Genomic DNA, 6,838 nt, shown 5'->3' with positions numbered 1-6,838 from the left:
CAAGTCCAAAACTTAGAACTCACTTGAGCCAGTTCTGGGGTCTGAGAGCAGGATGTTCCGTCAAACTCAGTAATTTTTATCAATTATTTGGCTTTCCTTTCCGTATCCTCCCTTGTACTGGGTAGGCAAAAATCATTTAGCAAGTGATATATTGTTTTCAGCAAGCAGTTCTTAGTAAATCATTATCCAAACTCAGGCCTCCAAAGTCAGTTCCAGAAGATTATTATTCAGCTTCTAGCCCCCCTAAATTAGTAACTTCTACCCCTGTAAATCCATGGATCCCAGAGGACAATTCCCGAGGTTCCTAGAGTCCTGGCTCTGCTTTTCCTCCCAAGGGAGCTGTGCAGGGCCAGGTGACAAGGTCCAGCTGCTTTTTGGGATCCCAAGAGCATGCAGCAAAGTTTGCTTTGCTGAACATTTTCCAGCACATTCCCAGCTTGAAGCAGAAGGAAGAAGGAAAGGGAAGCGTGTCCCTGAGGGAATCAAGGAATGATTGCAGCTGGAAGGAACTCTGCCCATGGGTTATTTGGCTGAAAGTCAAGTGGAACAACATCTTGCAATTACATTTCACTGCCAGTCTGTCCTGGTTATAGGAGCAGGGCACCAGTTTAGCACTCTGTGGGTGTGACCAAACTAGGCATTCTGCTCCCATTAGGTCATTTCTGATGAGCTGCTGATGAGAGGTCGTTTGCAGGAGCTGCCCAGTGCACCCCTGATCCCTCAGGCTACGAGCTGGGTGTTAAATGAGATAAGGAAGAAGAGGCAAACCCTGTGAGGCAAGGCAGTGTTTCTGTTTCTTCACACCAATGACTCAGCTGAGATGACTCCCTCCAGGGAAGCACCAGCACAGTCCCACCTACCCTGAGGGGTCATCTCTGCTAATGGGCCATCATGGACTCAATGGCACCAGCACAATGGGCAGCTGGAACGACTGAGACCATCAAAGACTCCCCAAATATCCCATGACTCACAGGATGACATCATTGCATTGTGAAACTCCCTGCCCTGGGGGAGGTACTGAGCATTCCCACCTGAACCTGAGCATATAAAATCTGGCTTTGGGGATGTGGGACACAACTTTCACTCAACAGATCCAGAGGAGGTGCAGAACTTCCACAAGACCACAATTTCAACAGGACTGTGACCACCACTTGGTAGGATCTCGACCATCGCTCTGACCTACAGGCAGCCAGGTTGTACTCAATCTTTGTGGGTTAAAACCTGTTTTCTCTGTATCATTGTATTTACTGTAATCTCTTCAGTGAATTGTTACTCTGACCTGTAATGTCTGTTGGGGCAGTTGAGTGGGGTTCATTTCTCCTGCCAGTTTACTTTTAAAGGGGCCACAGTGGTTTTGGTGTTTGGAGTATGAATGACTTCCAAGCTGTATAAAAAACATCCCTTGGGGGATGTCGGGGTGTCCCTGGGAGGTGTTTCTGGGTGTCCTGGTGGTGGCTGCCAGCAGAGCCCCAGTGGTGGGCAGGGGGATTTGAGGACCCCCCTTGCAGTGAGGGTTGGGTTTCCCAAATCAGGCACTGCCACCTCCAGCCCAGGGCCAGGGGGCTGTGGGACCCCCAGGGAGAACCAAAAGGGAGGAACCCTGGGATGTCCAGAGTGAGGAGGGTGGAGAGGGCAATACCAGGACCAGGGGACTGCTGGCAGTCTGGAGGAGAGGGAGTCTGGAGGTGGGGAACCCTGTGACCCCAAGGACTCCGAAATGGGGAGCCCAGAGAAGGGGGGAATGCCAGGACATCTCAAAAATTCAAAAGCCTGGAGTCAGGGAGAGAGGTGACTCCTTGGACACCCACACCCTGAAGCACTGAGGGGAGAAGCAACCCATGGAAACCCCAAAACTCCCTGGCATCCCTGAGTGAGGGGAGCCTGGAGGAGAGGGACCAGCATGACCCCAATGTGGGGAGACTGGAGAGGAAGAAATTCAGGGATTCCAAGGACCTACAAAAGCACAGAGAGGCTGAAGTCCATCTAGATGTGGGAAACCCAATACATGCAGAACCCCCAGCAGCCAGGATGGGAGGGACCCCCAGAATTCCAAAGTGGAGAGACCAAAGAAGGGAACTCCTGGGATTGTTTTTGGGGTTTTTGGGTTTTGTTTTTTTTTTTCAAAATCGTATTGCTCTGGAGGTTTTTATGGACACCAGATGCCCTGTGACTTCTAGAAATGGACTCGAGCAGGGGAACCTTAAAACCCAATGTGCTCACACTTTGTTTTTCTCCTCCAAACCAGGATTTCCCATTCCCAAACCTTGGCTGCATGGAGGAGAAGGCAGTGAGGAAGTGGAAGATGCCCCAGGACACCCAGGCAGGTGAGGAGGAAGTCACTGCCCCTTTCCCCCTCTCTTTTCCTCCATCTTCCAGCCCAACATCAGCCCTGGCTGCAGGACAACCCTGCTGCTGACTCTGTCCTGCCAAGAATGGACTGAGGCAAATCTCCTTCCCCTTTCCTTTTGGCATGTAGGCAAATCTAAAATCTTCTCCTTGTGTTTCCACCCCCAGGCAATGAGCTGGGAATGGAGATCATGGAGGACAAATCCTCCCTGGAGAACCTCATGGAAGAGGCTGATTTGAACAGCTCCATGGCACAGGAGTCCAATGGGGAGGAAAAGCCCCGGAGATCTCACACGAGGAGAGGCTCCAAACCAAGCCCAGGGTGCTGTGAGGAGCAAAGACCCACCCTGTGCAAGGAAATTGGCCAGCAATCGAGCCAGAGCTATGAGCAGGTGGCCCATGAGCAGCTTCACACCAGGGAGAAGCCCTACAAGTGCTTGGAATGTGGGAAGAGCTTCAGGACAAGCTCTCTCCTCATCCGCCACCAGATGATCCACACTGGGGAAAGACCCTATGAGTGTGGGGAATGTGGGAAGAGCTTCAACCAGAGCTCCCACCTGATCCGCCACCAGATGATCCACAGTGAGAAACGTGCCTACGAGTGTGGGGAATGTAGGATAAGTTTCACCAGGAGATGCCAACTTACCTGCCACCAGAGGATCCACACTGGGGAACGGCCCTACGAGTGTGGGGAATGTGGGAAGAGCTTCAGTCAGAGCTCCTACCTGATTGTCCACCGGAGGATCCACACTGGGGAGAGACCCTATGAGTGTGGGGAATGTGGGAAGAGCTTCAGCACGAGCTCCAGCCTGATTGTCCACCAGAGGATCCATACTGGGGAGAGGCCCTACAAGTGTCCTGAGTGTGGGAAGAGGTTTCAGACCAGCTCCAATCTCCTCCATGAGCGGATTCACACACAGGAGAGGCCCTTCCACTGCCCTGACTGTGGGAAAGGCTTCAAGCAAAACTGCCACCTCATCACCCACCGGCGCATCCACACCAGGTAGAGGCCCTATGAGTGTCCCAAGTGTGGAAAGAGCTTCACCCAGACCTCTCACTTGACCAGACACCAACAGGGGCAGCAGTAAGAGAAGCCCTGCACAAGCCCCAACTGCAGGAAGTGCTTTGTCTTCTGCTCCAGCCTTATTACCTAAAGCCTCATAGTTTTACTGCTCTTTGGGAGGGGTGTTTAGTGTTTGGGAACTATTCTGGATGATTTGGTGCTTCTGGGGTATTTGGTATAGTTTCTTTCTCCATTTTGTGTTGGAAAAGCCAAGAGGTCTCATCCATTACCTCAAAACCACTGAATTCCACTGGAAAGTACTCAATCTTACCCCAAAACAGTTCAATCCCTGCCCAAAATGACTCAATTCCACAGCCCCTCAGGGTGGGATGGCATTGGAAGGGGATTGGGCAAAGTGGGATGCAGTTTTGGTGGGGTGAGATGGGCATTGGGTGGGGCAGGATGGGTGGGATGGGAATTGGAGGGGTGGAAGGGTGGAAATAGGGCTTGGGAAGAGGGTCTTGATGGGAATTGGAGGGGTGTGATGGGTTGGGGTGGGGATTTGGAGTGTGGGGCAGGGTCTAGAATGAGACATCCAAATGTTGGGGATGATGAAGGGAGGGGAAACCTGTTCCTGAGTGTGTTTTTGGATATTATATAACGGGATTATTTCTTATGAGCCTTGAGGGAATAATGAAAAAGGAGGTTTATCCTTTTGGTGTGGTGCTGTGTGTTGGCATTTGGGGTTCATTTCTTGTTATTGTTACTATTATTTGTATTATTTATTAGTTATACTTCTAAATGCCACCCATTGTTAATAGGGGCTGGATGGCAGCTCACTAGGAAGATTCCCTTCCTTCTCACAGTGGGATTGAGCTGTATGGTCACTTCCAATTTGCCAGTTGCTTCTAAAGATGCAAAGTCCTGTTTATGGTGTTTTTGGTGTGGTTTGGAGTTGGGGAAGGGTCTCATCCCCTCCCAGAGGTGCTCTGAGCCTGCTCTGCACCACATCTGCACTTGTGGCACCTCACGGCTGCCGTGCCCTGGGGACATGGCAGGACTCCCTCCTGCCAGGGCTGAGGCTTTGCATGGTCTCTCATGACCCCTCATGTCCAAAGCTCTGTGCTGGCACTGTCCTGAGCGCCAACATCACTGCAGCCCCACGGTCTTTGCTGTCCCCCCGTGTCCATTCCCTGTCCCCGAGTCCCGCCCGGCTCTGGCAGCAGCAGGAGCCGCAGCGCAGTGGGCGCCAGCCTGGCCCAGCCGGGGCTCCCAGCAGGAGCAGCAGCAGCATTGCCAGCCCTTCCCAGCTGCTCCTGCCTTGGCTTCCCCAGGGGTTTTTCCAGGGCAATTCTGGAGTAGAGCAACAATCACCCACAAACCGGTCACTGGGCTCAGCCCTTGGCCTTTCTGCTTCCTCCAACCAGCCCAGGCTTCTCTCAGCATTCCAGTTCCCTGCTCAGAGCCTTTGGCTCCCTGCAATCCTGGCCCCAAGGATCTGCTCTCACGAGTCCCTGGGGAGCCTTTGGCAGTCTCTGCACTCAGTGGGGCCCAATGATGCTCCAAGGGACTTGGAATTTTGCTTCTGACTCCTTGAGCAGCTTCTTCAACCTTCTCTCAGTCCCTGAGGGTCACAGACTCAGCTCCACCTTGGGGTTCATTAAACTACAGAAAGCCCTCAGGAGCTTGTTGTCTTCCTTCCATTGTCTTCAAGTGTTCAGGGCTTGTACAGCTATTGGAGTCAGTTTGGTGTTCTGTTAAGGAGGAAGTTTTCAAAGTGCAACCCATGACTTTTCTTTTGAATCAAGGAACTATTTTTTTATTTTTCCGTTCCGAGAAGACATGATAGAAGCATTCCCCAAGTGACTTTGACGCTGAATGTGTCCTTAGGAGGTCTGGGCACATAGAAGAATGAGCCCCTTTAGGGCTGACCCTGTTGGGACAACCTGCTCCTCACCCCCAACCTCACCATGGCTGACATTGCTCACCTGGCACTGACATCCCTGTTCCCTGCATCACAAACTTGTCCCCTGAGCTCTGCAGCTGGCTGTCCAAGCCCATTGCTCCATGTCCCACCTGCTCTCCTCAGGGCTCTGCCTGCACACAGGCCCAGGAGAAGTTTTCCTGTTTGTGAGGAAAGAATGGAAAAGCCTGATCAGGTTTTCCAAACAACAAACCCCACTCAGGAGCCACATGCTCAGTACAGGCTGCCTCTGATGATGTCACCTTTCTACCAGGGACAATGTGACCAGAAGTGATCTCTGTAAGCAGAATTCTCTGTATCTTGAAGCAGAATTCTCTGTCCCTGTCCTTTCCCTTGATCTCAGTTGCAGATGGAAGTTGATGGTGCCATTCTCACCTTTAAACCCTCTTTTGAATACAAACAGATGTTCCCAGCTGTGTTAAGCAGGTGTTGCTCAATGTTAATGGAAAGCTTTTGTGTTCCCAATGGAATCACAGAGATCATTGTGACACTTTGGGGCCACATGGAACCATGGAGACCAAAGTGACACTGCAGGGCCTCAAGGATGAAGGGAGACCACTGTGACTCTGTGGCACCTCATGGAACCAAGGGGTCATTGTGACACAGTGGGGCCTCATGGAACCCAGGAGTGCATTGTGACACTACAGAACCTCATGGAATGAAGGGGACACTGTGACACTGTGGGGCCTTTTTGGAACTCAGGAGACCATTGGTGACAGAACAGGAGCTCATGGAATGGGGAGAGCCAGGCCCAGGGGACATGGCTGCAATGGTGATGGCTGTGAGGTCACTGCCACTGCAGCAGCCTGCTTGGGCCTCAGCTGACATTCTGGCCAGGAGTGTTGTGAGGTCACCCAGCACATCAGAGAGCCAGCACAACAGGAATTCCATCCTTGAGGAAAGGAGGGGTTTCACTGTGTCAGGTTGCACAACACTCCTGTCCTTGGACAATTGCTGGGATGGGGCATCAACTTCTCTGGAGAAACAGTTGATGTTTTGTGACAATCTCATTGTAAAATATTCCTTCCTTATAACAAATCTAAATGCACTCTCGTTTAGCTTAAACATATTGACCCTTATTCTGTCACTGTAAACTTTGGGAAAAAATGACACTCCATTTTCCTTGCATTTTGACCAATATTTTTTGTTTCTCAAAACCTTGGAGAGAACTCAAAAATCTCCCAAGATGGGGTTTGGAGGCCTCATCACATAAGCAGGCTGTGCAGTTACAGAGTGAGCTGTGTAACATCATTGAGTGGCTGTATGACACCACAGGGTGGGCTATGTCACGTTGCTGACTTGCTTGTGACACCACAGAGAAGGCTGTGACATCCCAGAGCAGGATGTGATATGTGACATCATAGAGTGGGCTGTGGCATCACTGGTTGGTTGTGTGACATCAAAGAGCAAGCTGTGACATCACAGTGTGGCTGTATGAACTCATACAGCAGGCTGTGAGGGCACAGAGTGGACTGTGTGACACCACAGGGGTGTGATGTGACATC

The 6,838-nt window shown here is 51.3% G+C and overlaps 1 pseudogene across 1 annotated transcript; it reads left to right on the top strand.

Moving 5' to 3' along the window:
- Positions 1-927: 927 nt before the first annotated feature.
- Positions 928-3,434, top strand: LOC146422214 (uncharacterized; annotated as a pseudogene). The gene is made up of 3 exons (XR_014848222.1): positions 928-1,154; positions 2,246-2,324; positions 2,515-3,434. The product of XR_014848222.1 is annotated as an uncharacterized LOC146422214 (transcript).
- Positions 3,435-6,838: the final 3,404 nt, after the last annotated feature.

This window comes from Lichenostomus cassidix, unplaced genomic scaffold (assembly GCF_008360975.1).
Source record: "Lichenostomus cassidix isolate B80296 unplaced genomic scaffold, HeHo_3.0 HiC_scaffold_120, whole genome shotgun sequence".
Classification (NCBI taxonomy): domain Eukaryota; kingdom Metazoa; phylum Chordata; class Aves; order Passeriformes; family Meliphagidae; genus Lichenostomus; species Lichenostomus cassidix.
This window is presented reverse-complemented; position numbering and strand designations above follow the sequence as displayed.